We start from the raw sequence: 22,438 nt of genomic DNA, 5'->3' as shown, positions 1-22,438 counted from the left end.
GACTGCCGTCAGCCTGCCCTCGAGGACGCTCAGCCTGGCCCGGTCACTCCCTGGTCCACACGTTGACCCTTCATGCCTCCCCCTTCTTCCTACTAGAAATGCGGGTGCAGAGGACAGGGCCCATGGGAGGGGTTCCTTCCTGGGAAAAGGGTGGGGGCAGAATGGGCATAATGAGCATGTCTGATATAGCCTGTTGTGCGTGAGATGCACCAAGTGTTTGGCGTGTTCTGCTTCTATGGCCGTGCCACGCGGTCCTTGATTTGCATGGCGGAGAGACAGCAACATCTGAACACACCTGACTGGTAGGACACTGGACAAGTCCCTGCTAGTGGCACCCGTCTTTATCTGGCCAAATCTGGCCTGCCTTCCTGGTCTTATTACAGGGCCCGTTTATTCCAGGAAGCCGTCCTTGAAGTCCCCCAAGGCAGGGGGAGGTGATTCTCCCATGTGACCCCCCAGCCCACCGGCCGCACCCAGATTATTGAGCTGATCACTCTGTACTTGGCCAGTTTACTCGGCTGCCGCCACCATCAGGCTCCCTGACTCTGGCGGCAACTGTGCGTTACTCCTCTCTGCATCCCCAGGGCCTAGCGCCCTGCCTGGTACGCTGTGAGGGGTGTCAGGGAAGGCTTCCCATACCACAGAACTTCTGGGATGTGTCTTCAAGAATAAGAAGAGCGGGCTTTCCTGGTGGCACAGTGGTTGAGAGTCCACCTGCCGATGCAGGAAACACGGGTTCGTGCCCCGGTCCGGGAAGATCCCACATGCTGTGGGGCGGCTGGGCCCGTGCGCCATGGCCGCTGAGCCTGCGCGTCCGGAGCCTGTGCTCCGCAACGGGAGAGGCCACAGCAGTGAGAGGCCCGCGAACCGCAAAAAAAAAAAAAAAAAAAAGTGAGAGTGGTCCCTAAATACCAGATTGTTAGTTTTTATGGGCTGGGTAATTTCATATGCTAATGAGCAGGAGGAATATTCTAACATCTTGGGTAAGGGGAGGGGATTTCCAGGAAGTGGGCCACCGCCCACTTTTCGACCTTATATGGTCAGCCTCGGAACTGTCATGGCGCTGGTGGGCGTGTTGTTTAGCTAATGTTTTACAATGAGCCTATAATGAGGCTCAAGGTCTACAGGAAAGTCGAATCTTCCATTATCTTGGGCCTAGTAGGTTCTAACCAGTTCTTGTCGTATCCTGTTCTTCTCAATTAATGGTTGTGCTCTGCCCCCTTCTATCCTGTCTCAGAAGAGCAGAAAATGGCAAAAACCTGCTTCTGTGATTCCTCAGCTTCTCTGAAACCTGCTTGGCTTGTGCTGAAGCTCCGAAGAAAATTTCTTGGTGGAACTTTTCCCAGGGTGAGTTTCACCTGCCACGAAAACGCTCCGTGGAGCGTGTGCATGTGCGTATGTGCGTGTGAGCTGCTGGGAGGAGGTGTTGAGTTGTTTTTGGTTTTGTGAAAGGTGCTTGTTTTCTCCGTGTGCTCCTTACAGCATGTGGCAGCATGAAGTTCAAGTGAGCTCGCCGCGGCGTTGGTGCTTCGGAAACAGCGAGGGGATCACTGTCACGGGATTTTGGGACAGCAATTTAAACACGTTCCTGCCAGGAGAAACTTGGGTGAATTTCTCTTTTGCTGGTGGTGGTGGTAGTGGTGGAGTGACCTGAAGCTATTTTAGTTTGGTTTCAGTGTGACTTCCCTGATAAAGCCAGCTTCCTCCCTGGGCTGCTTGTGCCTAGGGGTTTTAGGGCCCATGGAAGTTCCACCGACAGGCTGGCTTGTTGAGTCGTGGGCTGGGCATGTGACTCCAGCTAGGGTTTGGGACTGAGGGGAAGCAAGTCCTGAGCTTGTTGGGGTCAGTGATCAGGTCCTTGAAAGCTGTGTGAGGGTCAGGATTTGGAGGAGAAGCGGGTTTGGGATTTGGAGGTGGACGTTCCTGCCCCACGTGCCCCTTCTTGGTAGCCTCGCTCACCTGCTCTGGATTCCTAAATGGTCCGTCTTCCACACAAAAGCGAATGCACATGTGGCAGATTGGTTTTAAAGACAGAGACCAGGGCTGAACTGACTGCAGGCTCTGTGATGGGACCTGGGCTTCTGCAGCTCTTTCCCCGGAGCCCCTGGATGGCTAGGCCTATCCTCTGTGCCTTGGAGTTACGTCCTGCTCAGTGACACCGAGGGGGCACAGGAAAGGGGGCGCTAGTCTTCACGGTTTTGCTGACTTTCTCATTTTAACTAATTTAAATGTAAATAGCCACATGCCTCTCGTGGCTCCCGTATTGAAGGGCCTCTGAGCCTCCGAACCTCCTCTTGGGGGGCGTTCAATGGACAGGAGTGATATCACAGACAGAAAAGCGTGTGTGCGGGGCGTGCTAACTCTCCGATGAATCATGCCTTCAGGGTGAGCGTCATAACAGCCCAACAGAGTCTCCAGAAGGCTCTTAAAGGGTGACCTTGGTGGTGAGGTTTTCAAATATCCTGACATACAGCTGTGGTGTTTTTTTTACTTCCTCTGTGTGTGTGTGGGGGGAGGGCTTTTGGCTACCCTGACACCACCTGTCTTCTGCAGCCAGCTCTCCCACAGCCGCAAATCATACTGTTCCAGAACAGGCCTAGTTTACTCTCTTGTCTTAGAAAGAAGTTTGGGGGATGGGGGTGGGCATGGAGGGGAGAAAGGAAGTTTTCCTTTTCATTATACCCTCCGCTCTGGTTTGAAATTTCCGTTGTGTACATGCATAACTTTTATCTAAATAAGTACATAAAATGATGATAGAGCCCCTTGTCTCAAGCCTTCATGGCATTAATATTGGCATGGAAAAGTGCTTGGGATATTTTGTTATGTGAAGAAAAGCAGGTCACAAAACCATATTTTTGGAGGACACACATATACGCAGTAAGGAAAGCCTTGATGGATAGGGGCTAAGTGCTGCTTTGTTTAGTGGGATTTTGGATGATTTTAAGTAATTTTTTTGTATTGTATTTCCTGATGTTTCTTCAGTGAACAGGCATCACTTGCGTTGTAAAAATAATAATGGGAACATAATTTACTACCACAGTGATCACAACAGAACTTTGTTCCTGGTTCAAGAAATAGGGTTAAATAACCAAATGAATACTTGAATGCTAAGTGTATATGGGCTATTTAGAAAACTTTAAATTAAAATTGAATAATAGGCATGGCGTTTGGAAAGGAGACAAAAAAAATGCAACTCTCTCTTCGTAGTTACTATGTGATAGATCTATGAACTGTGGATATCTGGGAAACTATTCTTTTGCAGTTAATCAACTGGATTATTTTTTTCCAATGCAAATAAGCTTTATTACAGTTGAGAATTCTTATAAAAACTTACATCAGTTTTACATTAATTCTCACAAAGTTTCCATTGGTGGTTTATTCAGTCCTTGTTATTACTGATGTACAAGTTTTTGTCTGTTATTTGGTGTACATAAATATCCAGAGGTTACCATTTACTTCAGATGTATGCTTCTTCTATGTAACATGTCTCCTATTATTCTGTTAGGATTCCATTCCTTTTTTTTTTTAATTGAAGTATAGCTGATTTACAATGTTGGGTTAGTTTCAGATGCACAGCAGAGTGATTCAGTTATACATATATATATGTATATATACATATATATATATTCTTTTTCAGATTCTTTTCCATTATAGGTTATTACAAGAAATTGAATATAGTTCCCTGTGCTATACAGTAGAACCTTGTTGCTTATCAGCTGGATTGGTTTTGATTTCTTGCCGTTATTGGTTGAATTGTGGCCCCTCAAAATCTGTATGTCGAAACCCTAAGCCCTTGTACCTCAGAATGTGAGTGTATGTGGAGATAGGGCTTTTAAAAAGGTAATTAAAGTAAAATGAGGTCATATGGGTAGGCCCTAATTGAATATGACTGGTGTCCTTATAAGCAGAGGCGGTTAGGACATAGACAACACAGACAGGATGACCACGTGAGGAAACAGCAAGAAGGTGGCCATCTGTCAGTCAAGGAGAGACACCTCAGAAGAAACCAATCCTGCCAATCCTTGATCTTGGACTTGTAGCTTCCAGAATTTTGAGAAAATAAATTTCTGTTATTTCAGCCACCCAGTCTGTGATATTTCATTCTGACAGCCCTAGGAAGCTAATATACTTGGGTTTTATGTGACTTGTTTTATTCAGGCCAAAGAGAAATTGAAGAATAATTTTTACTGGGCTCTTACTTGGGCCTGAAACCTGGCAGAAAAGTTTAGTCCTTGACTACTTGAGGGCTGTTTCTCTTCAAACCTTTGGGGACAGTGACATCTAGTGGTCGTTTCTTTTATATACGCCTTTCCGTGGTTCTCAGTCTGGCTGCACATAGGAATCACCTGGGGAGATTTAAAAAATCCCTATGTCCGGGTGGCACCACAAATTATACCAGAATCTCTGGGAGTGGGACCCAGGCAGCAGTATTTTTTAAAGCTTCCTACATTAATCCAAAGTGCGGCCAAGGTTGAGAACCAGAGCTTTCAGTGGGTTCCCCTGCTAAGTGGTGAGAACACAGTTCAACGAAAATAATTCTGGGTAGTAAAAATATGAGCTCATATCATGATGTAATTTCTCACAATATGAAAATGTTTGTTAATTTACGTACTTATATATTGTTCCTCTGCCTCCAAAGAAAGGTAAACTATACAAGAGATGGGGGGCACCATGGTCTGGTTCACTGTTGGGTCTCATGGGTCTGCAACAGTGCTAGACAGAGTCTGGGCTCATAATAGCTCTTGTGAAATGAATGAACAAAAATATAGCCTGATCTCTGGCTGTGTCGACTGTAAATATGATACTCATGTGATGGAAAACAGCAGTCTCACTTCAGAGTTTAGAACATGTTATATTGGGTTCAGTTCAAAGTGAATGGAATGGAATATTATAGGAAGACATCTCTTGGTCTGTCATATAACACATGGATTGATTTCTTGGAATCTTTTCCACCTCTGATACTAGGAAAGGATTTTCTGAGGTTCAATTTCGTGGCAAGTTCTCATTGTCTACTAAGTGTTTTAGTTAAAAAGAACTGTTAAAACTATTGTCTTTTCCTCTGTGCCCCCCTCCCATTGCCTTTAGGCTTAGAAGGTTCTCTGTTATTTCAAAAGCAGTTAAATGTTTATTTAAAGGTTTTCTAGTTTTTAAATTGTTTCTTTTTATTGGCTTAACATATCTGAAATTAATTTTTTGCATATGATTCATAGTGAATATATAAAGATTTTCTTAAATCCAAGAGCTAATCTTGTCCACCTGATTTGTGAATACACCATCCCTTTTCCTGATTTGGGATGCTTCCTTTATCCTGAATTAGTCCTTTTATATACTAATGTGAAAGATGTTAGATTGAGGCTTTTCCTGGTAAAGTGATGGGAGATAAATCTGCATTGTCTTTAAAGGAAGTCCTTGGGAACCTGCTTCTTGACCATTGGATGTCCTTAAAAAACAGTCAGAAAGGAGAGAAAGAAAAGAACAAGACTGTGTGAAGAGATTTCTTTGGAGAGGACTGTTACTGTGTTCTGGGCCCCCAGGCTCCCTCTTTGGGAAGAGGGGGAGGTGCTTCCTTCTAACCCCCAATGGGAGACACTGGGAGAACTTTGAAAAGTGCTTCCCATGGAGGAGACACAGAGGATCAGTGCCAACTCAAGGTAGAGTGTGGACACCTACCTGGAAATCTAAGGGACCAGGGGAGTCTATTTGTCCCCATACACCAAGGTTGTATAGGGCACAGGATGTGTGAGTGTGTCTCAAGGACTAGATAGGGGGCTGGCTGGAAAGGAAAGAAGAGGTGGGCTTCTTGTGGTTTAAAACACATTCACAAATTTTTTACTGCTTCTCCCTCTGAGAGATGATGCTTAATTCCCCTCTGCTCGAGTGTGGGCTGGACTTAGTGACTTGCTTCTAGTGAGTATAGAATATGGTGGAAGTAAAAGTGTGAGACCTTCAAGACTAGGTCATAAAAGGAGTTGTGGCTTCCTCCCTGCTCTCTCTCTAGGGTCACTGGCTCTGGGGGAAGCCAGCTGCCATATGGTGAAGACACCCAGTCAGCCCTGTGGTTGGGCTGTCAGATAAAATACAGGATGCCCAGTTACATTTGAATTTCAGAGAAAAAATGAATACTTCTTTAGCTTAAGTATTTCCCAAATATTACAATGACTGCATACTTGTTTCGGAGTTGAGACTTTATTTGGGATTTATAGCGACTTAGGATCGTCTTTGACCTATGAGTGGGCAAAAATACTGGTGGCATTTTCCTCTGAGAAAGGGGGTGATACCTTTCTAAGTAAAACTTGAAGGGATGGTGGGAGACAACAATGATGTTGTTTTTATTGCTGTAATCCGGGCATCTTGCTTGTTCAATATACTGATTGCATTATGACTGATTTGAGGGTTTTCTTGATTGTTAGGGCTCCCTCTTAAAATGCTCCCCATTAAAATGCTGTGTCTTAATTAGAGCCTTTTTGTTGGTTGCAAATAATAGAACCCTCCTCAAACCAGCTTAAACAGAAAAGGTAATTTACTGTAAGGATACATAAGGTGGCTCTGCTAGTAGGCATTCAATATTTTGGTGTTCTCTCACACATTCAGTACCCTGGGATGTGGTAGGTCTTGGTACATACTTGATATATAAATAAATCAATGAGCAAATGAAAGACCCCACTCAGATATTTGAGCCAGCCAGAGGCAGTGTCTCTTTCTCCCAGGCAGGAGTTGTATCAATACAGGTTTATTTTCACAACTTCATTCCTTTTCACCACTCGCCAGTAAAATGCTGCAGCAAAATCACCCATTATATATACAGTGGAATATTATTCAGCCTTAAAAAGAAGGAAATTCTGTCACATGCTACGACATAGATTATCGAGGACATTATGTTGAATGAAGTAAGTCAGTTACAAAAAGACAAATACTGTATGATTCCACTTATGCGAGGTTATCTAAAGTAGTCAGACTCTTAGAAACAGAAGGTAGAATGATGGTTACTAAGGGCTGTGGGAGGGGGAAAGAGGGAGATGCTGTTCAGTGTGTATAGAGTTTCAGTTTTGCAAGGTGAAGTGTTCCAGAGATGTGTTGCACAACAATGTGCATATATAGTGAACACTAATGCACTGCACACTTAAAAATGGCTAAGATGGTACATTTTATGTTCTGGATTTTTTTTTTTTTTTGCGGTATGCGGGCCTCTCACTGTTGCGGCCTCTCCCGTTGCGGAGCACAGGCTCCGGACGCGCAGGCTCAGCGGCCATGGCTCACGGGCCCAGCTGCTCCTTGGCATGTGGGATCTTCCCGGACCGGGGCATGAACCCGTGTCCCCCGCATCGGCAAGTGGACTCTCAACCACTGTGCCACCAGGGAGGCCCTATGTTCTGTATTTTTAACACAATAAAGAAAAAGGTAATTAGTGGGAATTAAAAAAAATTTTCCATGTGGGTTACAACTTCAGAGAATTAACTGGGTTTAGGAGCCAGGGCTCAGGTGGCTTCTCTCTTTCATTGTTTTGTGCTGATTTATGAGACTCTTACCTACTTGTCTCAGAAGGTAACCTTGTTATCAAATTCTGAGACTCCCCATCGGATCCCCCATGCTGTCTGAACCTCCAGCCCAGCATGGCACTTGGCTGGCCCTGTGCTGCTTCTCCCAGGCTGACATGGAAGGAAGGGTAGATGCCCAGAGCCCAGATCACAGCCTGGGATCCAGGGCTTTGGTCCTTAGGCAGCGGGCAGGCCCTGAAACAGCAGGAACCAAGGTTCCACTTAGTGGTGTAAACGGTCGCGGTGGGTTTTCTGCATTCTTCTGCAGAGCCTCCTGCTTTTTAATTATGAGACTCCTGAGTTACGTTCCTGTCCCTTTATACAGAGCTGTGTCACTCAGTGCCTTCTGTCAATGCCCACCTGAGCCACAGGCAAATGGCTCTCTCCAGCTCTGCAAGGTGCCCTCACACCTAGTTTCTCACCCCTCCTGCCTTCTCTGGCTCCCCTCTGAGTCTGCCTCTTCCCTGGGCCTGCCAGCCGGTTAGCACCTTTGCAGGACAGAAGGCAAGGTCTTAGGAGCCATGCTGGAGAACAAAGGAGGCTGATGCCCTCCCTGCCCTGTCTCCCTTCTCTCTCTGCAGGATTCTCCCCTTTTCTGACAAACCCATCTCAGAGCTGGCTGTGCAATATCTAGGAAGAGTAACCACGTCCCCTTTCTCCTGCTCTCTGCTCCCCGCTTCCTGGGAGGACCCTGTGTTAGGTATGTTTTTTTTTTCAGGCAATGTTTAACGTCACATCCCCACACTTTCCTCCTGACTCTAATTTCATATTACTTTTAAAACCAAGGAAAATTATCCTTGAAGATGTGACTATAAGCTTAGGGGGAAAAAAACTTAAAAAATCATGAGAGTAGGAAGTGTTCATTGTAAGAATAGTTAGGAAATAGAGATAAGGGAGAGGGAGAAAAATAAACACCAACCATAAAAATGTGCCACCCAGAGATATTCCAAGATCAGCCTGGTCTGCCAAGAGCAAGAGCCTGAGAGGAAGCAGGAGCCGGGGACTGGGGACCGAAGCAGGGTAGGGACAGCCAAGAGAAGGATGCACGTTGCCTCTGGCCACTGCTAAGGGCACCTGGGAGCTAGAGCCACTCCGACTGCTCGAGAGGCCTGGGGTGTAGGAAGTCCATACTGGGACGTTTGTCTGGGAGAAGGGAGGGGAGGCACTTGTCCACTGGCTTTCGTCTCCCACTGTTGGGACATTTGCTCTATGGGCAAATCACTTTGCCTGTACTTCTGGGTCATGCATGCATGAACACTGAGTGAGAGCATCAGTGCAAAAACAGAGAAGGAGGACCTGTATGGGCCTGAGTTTGATGCTATAGGGACTGGTCTGGGTGGACTAAGAGACAGGTGAGACCAAGAAAATCTGGAGTGCCACACAAGAGGCATCTGGTATACCTACCATTTCCTTTAGGTATCCAGCAGTTACTCTGAGCCAGGTGCAGTGCAAAGTGTTTTACACAGATAATCTAAGTTCATCCTCTTGTAACCCTAGGAGGAGGTCCTGTTATTATCCTGACTTTAGAGGTTAGAAAGTTGAGGTTCAGAAAGGCTAAGTTTGCTCAGATGACCAGTTAAAAAGTGGCAGAGGGCTTCCCTGGTGGCGCAGTGGTTGAGAGTCCGCCTGCTGATGCAGGGGACACGGGTTTGTGCCCTGGTCCGGGAGGATCCTGCATGTTGCAGAGCGGCTGGGCCCGTGAGCCATGGCCGCTGAGCCTGCACGTCCGGAGCCTGTGCTCCGCAATGGGAGAGGCCACAACAGTGAGAGGCCCGCGTCCTGCAAAAAAAAAAACCACAAGTGGCAGATCTAGGATCCGAGCCCGAGCTGTCTAAATCTGGTCCCACTCATTTTCCGCCTTTATAATCAGTGCATGCTGATCACTTGGGCTTGCCTAGCATCTGATCTGGCTTCAGGTGGGTTGGATTGAGTGATTCTCTGTCTGTCTCTCTCTTTAGCCTTCTGTGATGTCCACTGCATTTCAAGTCAGCCAACAACCCCCAAAGCCATGTGCTTTCCCGCCCATGTCCGGGGGACAGAGATAGAAGGGTTTCCACTGGGCATTCCAAGTTGTCTCCTGATTGGCCCAGCCCAGGTGGCCTGCTTACTCATGAACTGTGATGAGGGGAATGGGATGAGTCAAGGTTGGAGTGGGACCCACTTTCCCTAAATAATGAGCAGAGAAGCAACGGATCCTTGATAATCTGGGCTTGGTTAGGAAGGGGAAGTGGGGGATGGATGCTGGGTAGGCAACCTTTGACCATTTGGACATTCTTTCCTCAGACTTTCAATTTTGAGCAGACCATGCATGAGTGGAAGGAACAGTTGGAATGGTCATTGAAGAGGTGGTGTGCTGGCCCAGACTCCCTCCTGGGACTCCCTTGTTGAACGGCCTACCTTCTGACCTCCCCTAAGCCTGGTTCTCTGGTCTTCTGTCTAATCTAGAAACAATCCTCTCCTCCCTCCCTGATACTTATTTATTTATAGTAAGACATTTAAAAAAATAATTAATTTATTTTTGGCTGTGTTGGGTCTTTGTTTCTGTGTGATGGCTTTCTCTTAGTTGCAGCAAGCGGGCGCCACTCTTCATTGCGGTGCGCGGGCCTTTCACTGTTGCGGCCTCTCTTGTTGCGGGGCACAGGCTCCAGACGCACAGGCTCAGTAGTTGTGGCTCACGGGCCCAGTTGCTCCGCGGCATGTGGGATCCTCCCAGACCAGGGCTCGAACCCGCGTCCCCTGCATTGGCAGGCAGACTCTCAACCACTGTGCCACCAGGGAAGCCCTATTCTTTTAATAAAGTCCTCTTTGCCTCAGTTCATCGGATAAGGTTTTACTGCTTTTCACCCAGAGCCCTGACTGAGTGATGTCAGGGCTCTGAGGACACCCAATAAATTCCACCCTACCTCCCCCGCTGGGTCCAGAACAGTCAGAAATATGGCCAAGAGTATAAACAGAGACTAGGACGTCTTATTTATTGCAGATAAATGAAAAGTTGGAGATGTAATTTAGTGTGAGAGCCACATGGGGCTACAAACTGAACCCCAGAATTGGACAGATGTAGCCAACCAGGCATAGATGGCAGTAGACTGGGTGAGACTCCTGGCTCAGCAGGCAGTGGAGACTGTGTGCTCACTGCAGCCAGATCACTCCCAGGAGTAAGAAGGGAGAGCAGGCCAAGTAGACCTCTGTTACTCTTCTCAGACTTACCAACCAGATAAATCACTCCTCTTCCCTGGAGATGGAATGAGTTAAAGGGAATGGAGAGAGACCAGGAGATTTTACTGATAGTCCCTCCTCAAGGAAACCTGCAGTGGAGAAGAGGTATTCTCTCCTAACAGAGATGTAGCATCTCCCGGTTATTTCTACCTATCCATCCATCCATCCATCCATCCACCCATCCACCTATCCACCTATCCACCTGTTTACCCATCCACTCATCCATCCATCCACCCATCCATCCATCCATCCACCCATCCACCCATCCACCCATCCACCCATCCACCCATCCACCTGTTTACCCATCCACTCATCCATTCATCCATCTACCCATCTACCCGTCCACCCATCCACTCATCCATCCATCCACCCACCCATCTATCCATCCATCCACCCAGTCCTTCATTCATACACCATCCATCCATCCATCCACCCCACCCCCATTCATCCATTTATCCACCCACTTCCTCATTCCTCTACCGCCCCATCCACCCAGCTCACATCCACCCACCTTCCATCCATCCATCCACCCACTCCCTCATCCATCCGCTCACCTGTTCATCTATCCACCCCCACCCACCCCTCCACCCACCCTCATCCACCCACCCTCCATCCATCCATCCATTTACCCATCCACTCCTCCATTCATCTATCCATCCATCCACCCACCCCCTCATTCACCTATCTATCTATCTGTCTCACAAAAATGGACTCATACTGTTTATCCTATTTGTACTTCCTTTCCTCCTCTAACAATATGTCATGAATATTACTCTATATCAGTAGAGTAATTGTCACATTTCTTTAAGTAGCTACCTGGTATTCCATTGTTTGATTTATCATAATTTATTAAATAATTTCCAATTTTGAATATTTAGACACTTTCCAAATTTTCACCATTAAAAATTATGTCCATGTCTTTGATTACATCCCTGATGATTTCCTTAGAATATATTCATATATTATTAAATAATTATGAGATTACTAATTTTTGAAGTGATTATTGAGTCAAAAGAAATGCATATTTTAAGGGTTTTAATGTACTTCCTGAATTTCTTTGCAGAAACATTGTGTTAAATTATATTTTTACCAGTAATATGTGAGAAAATCTCTGCCCATTTAAGAAAATCTTATCTGATAGGAAAAACTTACTGATTTAATTTGCACTTCTTGATTAATAAAGTTGACTATTATTTACGTATTCATATATTTATCATTCATTTTCCTGCTTTTGTCTCTTTTACTTTTATGGTGCTGTTTCTTTAAACAAAAATTTTTTTTTGGCTGCATTGGGTCTTCGTTGCTGCACACGGGCTTACTCTAGTTGTGACGAGTGGGTGCTACTCTTTTTTTTTTTTGCGGTACGTGGGCCTCTCACTGTTATGGCCTCTCCCGTTGCAGAGCACAGGCTCCGGACGTGCAGGCTCAGCGGCCATGGCTCACGGGCTTAGCTGCTCCACAGCACGTGGGATCTTCCCGGACCGGGGCACGAACCCGTGTCCCCTGCATCGGCAGGAGGACTCTCAACCACTGCGACACCAGGGAAGCCCGGGTGCTACTCTTCGTTGCAGTGCGCGGGCTCTAGGGCTCTCATTGCAGTGGCTTCTCTTGTTGTGGAACACAGGCTCTAGGCTCATGGGCTTCAGTAGTTGCAGCATGTGGGCTCAGTAGTTTTTCAGCGCGTGGGCTCTAGAGCGCAGGCTTAGTAGTTGTGGCGCACAGGTTTAGTTGCTCTGCGGCATGTGGGATCTTCCTGGACCAGGGCTCAAACCCATGTCCCCTGCACTGGCAGGGGGATTCTTAACCACTGCACCACCAGGGAAGTGCCTCTTTTTCTTATTGAGTAAACAGGTCTATGTATGTTAAGGACATTAACCTATTGCTTGTCAAATATGTTGCAAGTATATACAAGTATACACTTGTGGTGTATATTTGAATTTTATTTAATATCTTTGACCTTAAAATGAACTTGCATATGGCCTAGAAGTCTTCTCCTTTATAATTCTCATCTTTGATATTGTGTCTGTGGGGTCTATAGTTTTAAAATTAATTAATGTTTTTATTTAAAATTTTTTTATTAATTTTAATTTTTTTGGCCAAGCCACACAGCTTGTGGGACTTTAGTTCCCTGACCAGGGATTGAACCCAGGCCCTCGGCAGTGAGAGTGCAGAGTCCTAGAGTCCTAACCAGTGGACCGAAGGGGAATTCCCTATAATTTTTTTAAAAGAGGATATCAAATCTCTATGAAGCTCTAAATATGGGGCAATATGCTTTGTCTGAATACCTTGTACCTTTGCCCATCAAATAATTTCTCTTCCAGAGCTTTCATAAACATTTTTATTTTCCTTTAGGAAAGCATCCTTGAAATCTACAAGTTAGCACTGTCAGTTAGCACTGACTACATAAACACTGTTTGCACAATTCTCCCTCTCAGTTCTCTATATTCCTGATTTAAAACTGATCATCAACGGAGGATGTAATAAGGAGTTGAAACATTAATTTTCCAATAAGGTATTAAGTCAAGCACCCTACACTCAGGCAGTTTATAAATTCATTCGTTTAACTGCATAAAGCAACAGATTCTCTGACCCCTGCTCAGGGGGGAGAATTATGGGTTCAGATCCCAAGCTAGAAATTGCCGGGGCTATCATGAAGCTATTTTCTCCTTTTGCTAACAATTATCAGCACTTCCCACACAGAGATCAGTGGGAACCGGGCACTGGAAAGAGGACAGTGGACACTTTGCTGAGGCTAATATTTTCTCACAACTATTTCGATTAACTCCAGTGATCCTGTAAATTAGTTACTATATTGTCATTGAGGCCTTTGAACTGGATCCTATGAAATATGCTTGGGATTTTTTCACTGTCCTTTAGTTCCTATTATGTCTACAGTTTTCAAAGATGGTTATTGTAAAAGGATATCCTGTGGGGATGTCTCTGCCCTCCTCATCAAGTTCCAGAGATGCCACCAGACATGTCTTGGTGTACCTGAAGTCCCCAGGTTCCTCAAAGGCAGGGGTGTGGTTTCAAAAGAGGCCAGGGATGCGTTTCTTTATTTTCTTTCGGGGGTTTCCAAATAGCCATCTCAGAAAGATCCCGTGGGTAGTCTACTTTTATATAAGCCTTTCTTGCAAGCTTCCTTGGAGGAAGTTCACATTTACTTTTATACTTACTTTTAGGGAAGTTGTTCTATTTCCAGGTCTTGATATAATACACTTTACATCTTACATATCAAGAGCCGTCTGTGGCATTTCCAGGCTTGACTGGAAATCTGGACTTTTTCTCTTAATTGCTTAATAAACAGCACAGCTCCACTGATAAGTGCATCAGAGCCACAGAACTGAGGACTGGAAAGGGATCTTCAGGGTTATCTTGGACAGCTCTGGGGGGAGGGGATGGAGTGGACACCTGTAAGGACCATGAGGCTCCAAGTCCAGGTAGAGGCTATAGTAAGACCTGGGGCTTGGGGAGGTGATGATATGTACAGTCTGCAATGGTGTGTGTATGTGTGTGTGTGTGTTGGGTGAGTGTTACAGTGGTGGATGTCTACAGTATTCAGTGTATTAGGTTCCTATTGCTGCTGTAGCAAATGACCTCAAACTTAGTGGCTTAGCACAACACAGATTTCTTCTCTTATGGTTATGGAAGTCAGAAGTCCTAAAATCAAGCTTTTGACAGTTCTGGAGATCAGAAGTTTAAAATCAAGATGTCAGCTGGGCTGTGTTCATTCTGGAGGATCTAGGGAAGAAGCTGTTTCCTAGCCTTTTCATGCTTCTGGAAGCTTGAAATGAATTGGCATGAATTCAGGCATGAATTGGCTTGTAGCCTCCCTCCATCTTCAAAGCTGGCAGAATAGCATATTCAAAGCTCTCTGATTCTCAGACCTCTGCTTCTGTCATCACATCTTCTCTGACTCTGATACTCCTGCTTTCCTCTTATAAAGATCCTTGTGACTACACCGAGCCCACCTGGATAATCCGGACCCTTAACTATCACATCTGCAAAGTCTCTTGCTATGTAAGGTTACATAAGCATAGGTTCTAACACAATTACAGGGATTAGGATGTGGTCATCTTTGGGGACCGTTATGCTGTCTTCCACATTCAGTGTGACAGATTTTCTCCACCTTTTGCTTTATTGCAAAGATCCTTGGAGAAATGAGGGTGATGATGATGGTGATAATTTATAACATCTTCCATGAGATGGTGATATACCGTTTATAAAACACTTATGACTTATTTCAATTTCACTGAATTTCAACTAAAGTGTAGTTGGAAGAGCACTAGGACTTTGAATCAAGAGCTCTGATTTCGTCACTTGACATCCATATGACCTTCAGACAATTTATTTAAGTTGTCTCAGTATTGAGGCTCAGTATTCCCATCTGTAAATTGGGGGAATGTTGTGAGCAGTGGGAAAAATTAGATAGATTCTGGGCAAATTGAGAATCTTGGAGTGCCTTGTGGGAGAATTTCATTTGGGACTATGCTTTCACAGTCTAGATGAATTTACAAACTCTTCACAGTCTAGGATGAATTTATAAACTTGTCCAGAAAGTTTTTGTTCTGTTTCTCACTCTCTATTTGTATTAGTTCCGACTGTCTGAAAAGCAGACACCAAGATGGGATTATACATTCATGAGATGTATTGGAGAAAATGCTTGTGGGCTGAAATGGGGAGGGGGTGGAGGAGGTTGGGAGAGCCATCAGGCACAGTGCAGATCTGACCCCTGAGGAGCAAAGAGCCAGGTGGTGGGAGCTGGGTGTTGCTGGAGGAGGAGAGTAGTTATGGGTGAGATGGGTTGGAATCCTATCGTTTTTTGTTTTTTATTTTACATCTTTATTGGAGTATAATTGCTTTACAATGGTGTGTTAGTTTCTGCTTTATAACAAAGTGAATCAGTTATACATATACATATGTTCCCATATCTCTTCCCTCTTGCATCTCCCTCCCTCCCACCCTCCCTATCCCACCCCTCCAGGTGGTCACAAAGCACCGAGCTGATCTCCCTGTGCCATGCGGCTGCTTCCCACTAGCTATCTACCCTACGTTTGGTAGTGTATATATGTCTATGCCTCTCCCTCACTTTGTCACAGCTTACCCTTCCCCCTCCCCATATCCTCAAGTCCATTCTCTAGTAGGTCTGTGTCTTTATTCCTGTCTTACTCCTAGGTTCTTCATGACATTTTTTTTCTTAAATTCATATATATGTGTTAGCATGTGATATCCGTCTTTCCCTTTCTGACTTACTTCACTCTGTATGACAGACTCTAGGTCTATCCACCTAATTACAAATAGCTCAATTTCATTTCTTTTTATGGCTGAGTAATATTCCATTGTATATATGTGCCACATCTTCTTTATCCATTCATCCGATGATGGGCACTTAGGTTATTTCCATCTCCGGGCTATTGTAAATGAACACTTTGGTACATGACTCTTTTTGAATTATGGTTTTCTCAGGGTATATGCCAGGTAGTGGGATTGCTTAGTCATATGGTAGTTCTATTTGTAGTTTTTTTTTTGTGTTTTTGTTTATATTTGTAGTTTTTTAAGGAACCTCCACACTGTTCTCCACACCGGGGGTATCAATTTACCTTCCCACCAACAGTGCAAGAGGGTTCCCTTTTCTCCACACCTTCTGCAGCATTTATTGTTTCTAGATTTTTTGATGATGGCCATTCTGACTGGTGTGAGATGATATCTCATTGTAGTTTTGATTTGCATTTCTCTAATGATTAGTGATGTTGAGCATTCTTTCATGTGTTTGTTAGCAGTCTGTATATCTTCTTTGGAGAAATGTCTGTTTAGGTCTTCTGCCCATTTTTGGATTGGGTTGTTTATTTTGTTGTTATTGAGCTGCATGAGCTGCTTATAAATTTTGGAGATTAATCCTTTGTTGCTTCATTTGCAAATATTTTCTCCCATTCTGAGGGTTGTCTTTTTGTCTTGTTTATGGTTTCCTTTGCTGTGCAAAAGCTTTGAAGTTTCATTAGGTCCCATTGGTTTATTTTTGTTTTTATTTCCATTTCTCTAGGAGGTGGGTCAAAAAGGATCTTGCTGTGATTTATGTCATAGAGTGTTCTGCCTATGTTATCCTCTAAGAGTTTGATAGTTTCTGGCCTTACATTTAGGTCTTTAATGCATTTTGAGCTTATTTTTGTGTATGGTGTTAGGGAGTGATCTAATCTCATACTTTTACATGTAGCTGTCCAGTTTTCCCAGCACCACTTATTGAAGAGACTGTCCTTTCTCCACTGTACATTCCTGCCTCCTTTATCAAAGATAAGGTGACCATGTGTGCGTGGGTTTATCTCTAGGCTTTCTATCCTGTTCCATTGATCTTTCTGTTTTTGTGCCAGTACCATACTGACTTGATTACTGTAGCTTTGTAGTATAGTCTGAAGTCAGGGAGCCTGATTCCTTCAGCTCCATTTTTTGTTCTTAAGATTGCTTTGGCTATCCGGGGTCTTTTGTGTTTCCATACAAATTGTGAAATGTTTTGTTTTAGTTCTGTGAAAAATGCCAGTGGTAGTTTGATAGGGATTGCATTGAATCTGTAGATTGCTTTGGGTAGTAGAGTCATTTTCACAATGTTGACTCTTCCAATCCAAGAACATGGTATATCTCTTCATCTATTTGTATCATCTTTAATTTCTTTCATCAGTGTCTTATAATTTTCTGCATACAGGTCTTTTGTCTCCTTAGGTAGATTTATTGCTAGATATTTTATTCTTTTTGTTGCAGTGCTAAATGGGAGTGTTTTCTTGATTTCACTTTCAGATTTTTCATCATTAGTGTATAGGAATGCCAGAGATTTCTGTGCATTAATTTTGTATCCTGCTACTTTACCAAATTCATTGATTAGCTCTAGTAGTTTTCTGGTAGCATCTTTAGGATTCTGTATGTATAGTATCATGTCATCTGCAAACAGTGAAAGCTTTACTTCTTCTTTTCTGATTTGGATTCCTTTTATTTCCTTTTCTTCTCTGATTACTGTGGCTAAAACTTCCAAAACTATGTTGAATAAGAGTGGTGGAGTGGGCAACCTTGTCTTGTTCCTGATCTTAGTGGAAATGCTTTCAGTTTTTCACCATTGAGGACGATGTTCGCTGTGGGTTTGTCATATGTGGCCTTTATTATGTTGAGGAAAGTTCCCTCTGTGCCTACTTTCTGCAGGGTTTTTATCATAAATGGGTGTTGAATTTTGTCAAAAGCTTTCTCTGCATCTATTGAGATGATCATATGGTTTTTCTCCTTCAGTTTTTTAATATAGTGTATCACGTTCATTGATTTGTGTATATTGAAGAATCCTTGCATTCCTGGAATAAACCCCACTTGATCATGGTGTATGATCTGTTTAATGTGCTGTTGGATTCTGTTTGCTGGTATTTTGTTGAGGATTTTTGCATCTATGTTCATCAGTGATATTGGCCTGTAGTTTTCTTTCTTTGTGACATCCTTGTCTGGTTTTGGTATCAGGGTGATGGTGGCCTCGTAGAATGAGTTTGGGAGTATTCCTCCCTCTGCTATATTTTGGAAGAGTCTGAAAAGGATAGGTGTTAGCTCTTCTCTAAATGTTTGATAGAATTCACCTGTGAAGCCATCTGGTCCTGGGCTTTTGTTTGTTGGAAGATTTTTAATCACAGTTTCAATTTCATTGCTTGTAATTGGTCTGTTCATATTTTCTATTTCTTCCTGGTTCAGTCTTGGCAGGTTGTGCATTTCTAAGAATTTGTCCATTTCTTCCAGGTTGTCCATTTTATTGGCATAGAGTTGCTTGTGGTAATCTCTCATGATATTTTGTATTTCTGCAGTGTCAGTTGTTACTTCTCCTTTTTCATTTCTAATTCTATTGATTTGAGTCTTCTCCCTTTTTTTCTTGATGAGTCTGGCTGATGGTTTATCAATTTTGTTTATCTTCTCAAAGAAGCAGCTTTTAGTTTTACTGATCTTTGCTATCGTTTCCTTCATTTCTTTTTCATTTATTTCTGATCTGATTTTTATGATTTTCCTTCTGCTAATTTTGGGGTTTTTTTGTTCTTCTTTCTCTAATTGCTTTAGGTGCAAGTTTAGGTTGTTTATTCGAGATGTTTCCTGTTTCTTATGGTAGGATTGTATTGCTATAAACTTCCCTCTTAGAACTGTTTTTGCTGCATCCCATAGATTTTGGGTTGTCGTGTCTCGATTGTCATTTGTTTCTAGGTATTTTTTTATTTCCTCTTTGATTTCTTCAGTGATCACTTTGTTATTAAGTAGTGTATTAAGTAGTGTATTGTTTACACACTCCATGTGTTTGTATTTTTTACAGATCTTTTCCTGTAATTGATATCTAGTCTCATAGTGTTGTGGTCAGAAAAGGTACTTGATACAATTTCAATTTTCTTAAATTTACCAAGGCTTGATTTGTGACCCAAGATATGATCTATCCTGGAGAATATTCCACGAGCACTTGAGAAAAATGTGTATTCTGTTGTTTTTGGATGGAATGTCCTATAAATATCAATTAAGTCCATCTTGTTTAATGTATCATTTAAAGCTTGTGTTTCCTTATTTATTTTCATCTTGGATGATCTTTCCATTGGTGAAAGTGGGGTGTTAACGTCCCCTACTATGAATGTGTTACTGTCGATTTCCCCTTTTATGGCTGTCAGTATTTGCCTTATGTATTGAGGTGCTCCTATGTTGGGTGCATAAATATTTACAATTGTTATATCTTCTTCTTGGATCAATCCCTTGATCATTATGTAGTGTCCTTCTTTGTCTCTTCTAATAGTCTTTTAAAGTCTATTTTGTCTGATATAAGAATTGCTACTCCAGCTTTCTTTTGGTTTCCATTTACATGAAATACCTTTTTCCATTCCCTCACTTTCAGTCTGTATGTGTCTCTAGGTCTGAAGTGGGTCTCTTGTAGACAGCATATATATGGGTCTTGTTTTTGTATCCATTCAGCCAATCTGTGTCTTTTGGTGGGAGCATTTAGTCCATTTACATTTAAGGTAATTATTGATATGTATGTTCCTATTCCCATTTTCTTAATTGTTTTGGGTTCGTTATTGTAGGTCTTTTCCTTCTCTTGTGTTTCTTGCCTATAGAAGTTCCTTTAGCAGTTGTAAAGCTGGTTTGGTGGTGCTGAACTCTCTCAGCTTTTGCTTGTCTGTAAAGGTTTTAATTTCTCCATCAAATCTGAATGAGATCCTTGCTGGGTAGAGTAATCTTGGTTGCAGGTTTTTCTCCTTCAACACTTTCAATGTGTCCTGCCACTCCCTTCTGGCTTGCAGAGTTTCTGCTGAAAGATCAGCTGTTAACCTTATGGGGATTCCCTTGTGTGTTATTTGTTGTTTTTCCCTTGCTGCTTTTAATATGTTTTCTTTGTATTTAATTTTTGACAGTTTGATTAATATGTGTCTTGGCGTATTTCTCCTTGGATTTATCCTGTATGGGACTCTCTGTGCTTCCTGGACTTGATTAACTATTTCCTTTCCCATATTAGGGAAGTTTTCAGCTATAATCTCTTCAAATATTTTCTCAGTCCCTTTCTTTTTCTCCTCTTCTTCTGGAACCCCTATAATTCCAATGTTGGTGCATTTAATATTGTCCCAGATGTCTCTGAGACTGTCCTCAGTTCTTTTCATTCTTTTTTCTGTATTTTGCTCTGCATTAGTTATTTCCACTATTTTATCTTCCAGGTCACTTATCCGTTCTTCTGCCTCAGTTATTCTGCTATTGATCCCATCTAGAGCATTTTAAATTTCATTTATTGTGTTGTTCATCGTTGTTTGTTTCATCTTTAGTTCTTCTAGGTCCTTGTTAAATGTTTCTTGCATTTTGTCTATTCTATTTCCAAGATTTTGGATCATCTTTACTATCATTATTCTGAATTCTTTTTCAGGTAGACTGCCTATTTCCTCTTTATTTGTTAGGTCTGGTGGGTTTTTATCTTGCTCCTTCATCTGCTGTGTGTTTTTCTGTCTTCTCATTTTGCTTATCTTACTGTGTTTGGGGTCTCCTTTTTGCAGGCTGCAGGTTCGTAGTTCCTGTTGTTTTTTGTGTCTGTCGCCAGTGGCTAAGGTTGGTTCAGTGGGTTGTGTAGGCTTCCTGGTGGAGGGTACTAGTGCCTGTGTTCTGGTGTATGAGGCTGGATCTTGTCTTTCTGGTGGGCAGGTCCACGTCTGGTGGTGTGTTTTGGGGTGTCTGTGGACTTATTATGATTTTAGGCAGCATGTCTGCTAATGGGTGGGGTTGTGTTCCTGTCTTGCTAGTTGTTTTGCATAGGATGTCCAGCACTGTAGCTTGCTGGTCGTTGAGTGAAGCTGGGTGCTGGTGTTGCGATGGAGATCTCTGGGAGATTTTCGCCGTTTGATATTATGTGGAGCTGGGAGGTCTCTTGTGGACCAGTGTCCTGAAGTTGGCTCTCCCACCTCAGAGGCACAGCACTGACTCCTGGCTGGAGCACCAAGAGCCTTTCATCCACACGGCTCAGAATAAAAGGAAGAAAAAGTAGAAAGAAAGGATTAGTAGAAGTAGAAAGAAAGAAAGAAAGAAAGGAGGGAGGGAGGAAGGGAGGAGGGAAGGAAGGAAAAAAAGAAAGAAAGAAGATAAAGTAAAATAAAATAAAGTAAGATAAAATATAAAGTTATTAAAATAAAAAAATAATTATTAAGAGAAAAAAATTTTTTAAAAAAACCAACAAAAAAACGGACGGATAGAACCCTAGGACAAATGGTGGAAGCAAAGCTATACAGAAAAATCTCACACAGAAGCATACACATACACACTCACAAAAAGAGGAAAAGGGGAAAAAATCATAAATCTTGCTCTCAAAGCCCACCTCCTTAATTTGGGGTGATTCGTTGTGTATTCATGTATTCCACAGATGCAGGGCCATCAAGTTGATTGTGGAGCTTTAATCCACTGCTTCAGAGGCTGCTGGGAGAGATTTCCCTTTCTCTTCTTTGTTCTCACAGCTCCCAGGGGCTCAGTTTTGGATTTGGCCCCGCCTCTGCGTGTAGGTCGCTGAGGGCGTCTGTTCTTTGCTCAGACAGGACGGGGTGAAAGGAGCCGCTGAGCTGACTCGGGAGCTCTGGCTCACTCAGGCCGGGGGAGGGAGGGGCACGGAGTGCGGGGCGGGCCTGCGGCGGCGGCAGCGGCGGCGGCAGCGGCAGCGTGACGTTGCACCAGCCTGAGGCGCGCCGTGCGTTCTTCCGGGGGACTTGTCCTTGGATCCCGGGACCCTGGCAGTGGCTGGCTGGACAGGCTCCCCGGAAGGTGGGTGTGGATAGTGACCTGTGTTCGCACACAGGCTTCTTGGTGGCCGCAGCAGCACCCTTAGCGTCTCATGCCTGTCTCTGGGGTCCGCGCTTTTAGCCGCGGCTTGCGCTCGTCTCTGGAGCTCCTTTAAGCAGCGCCCCTAATCCCCTCTCCTCGCGCACCAGGAAACAAAGAGGTAAGAAAAAGTCTCTTGCCTGTTTGGCAGCTCCAGACTTTTCCCCGGACTCCCTCCCGGCTAGCCGTGGCGCACTAACCCCCTGCAGGCTGTGTTCACCGCCAACCCCAGTCCTCTCGGTGCTCTGACTGAAGCCCGAGTCTCAGCTCCCAGCCCCGCCCGCCCCGGCGGCTGAGCAGACAAGCCTCTTGGCCTGGTGAGTGCCGGTCGGCCCTGATCCTCTGTGCGGGAATCTCTC

The 22,438-nt window shown here is 43.8% G+C and overlaps 1 protein-coding gene across 11 annotated transcripts in view; it reads left to right on the top strand.

The window, feature by feature from the left end:
* Positions 1-1,138: 1,138 nt before the first annotated feature.
* Positions 1,139-22,438, top strand: part of MEIS1 (Meis homeobox 1) — a 964,979-nt gene continuing 943,679 nt past the window's right edge. For 8 of the 11 annotated variants that reach the window (XM_079941542.1, XM_079941528.1, XM_079941531.1 and 5 more), the window contains exon 1: positions 21,805-22,200. The gene's annotated coding sequence lies outside the window, so the exon portion shown is untranslated. Of the gene's footprint in view, positions 1,348-5,214; positions 5,652-21,804; positions 22,201-22,438 lie in introns of those variants that run through there. The other 3 variants (XM_079941540.1, XM_079941543.1, XM_079941545.1) reach the window with 3 other exon arrangements.

The sequence above is a fragment of the Stenella coeruleoalba genome, assembly GCF_951394435.1.
Source record: "Stenella coeruleoalba genome assembly, chromosome: 13".
Taxonomy (NCBI): Eukaryota; Metazoa; Chordata; class Mammalia; order Artiodactyla; family Delphinidae; genus Stenella; species Stenella coeruleoalba.
This window is presented reverse-complemented; position numbering and strand designations above follow the sequence as displayed.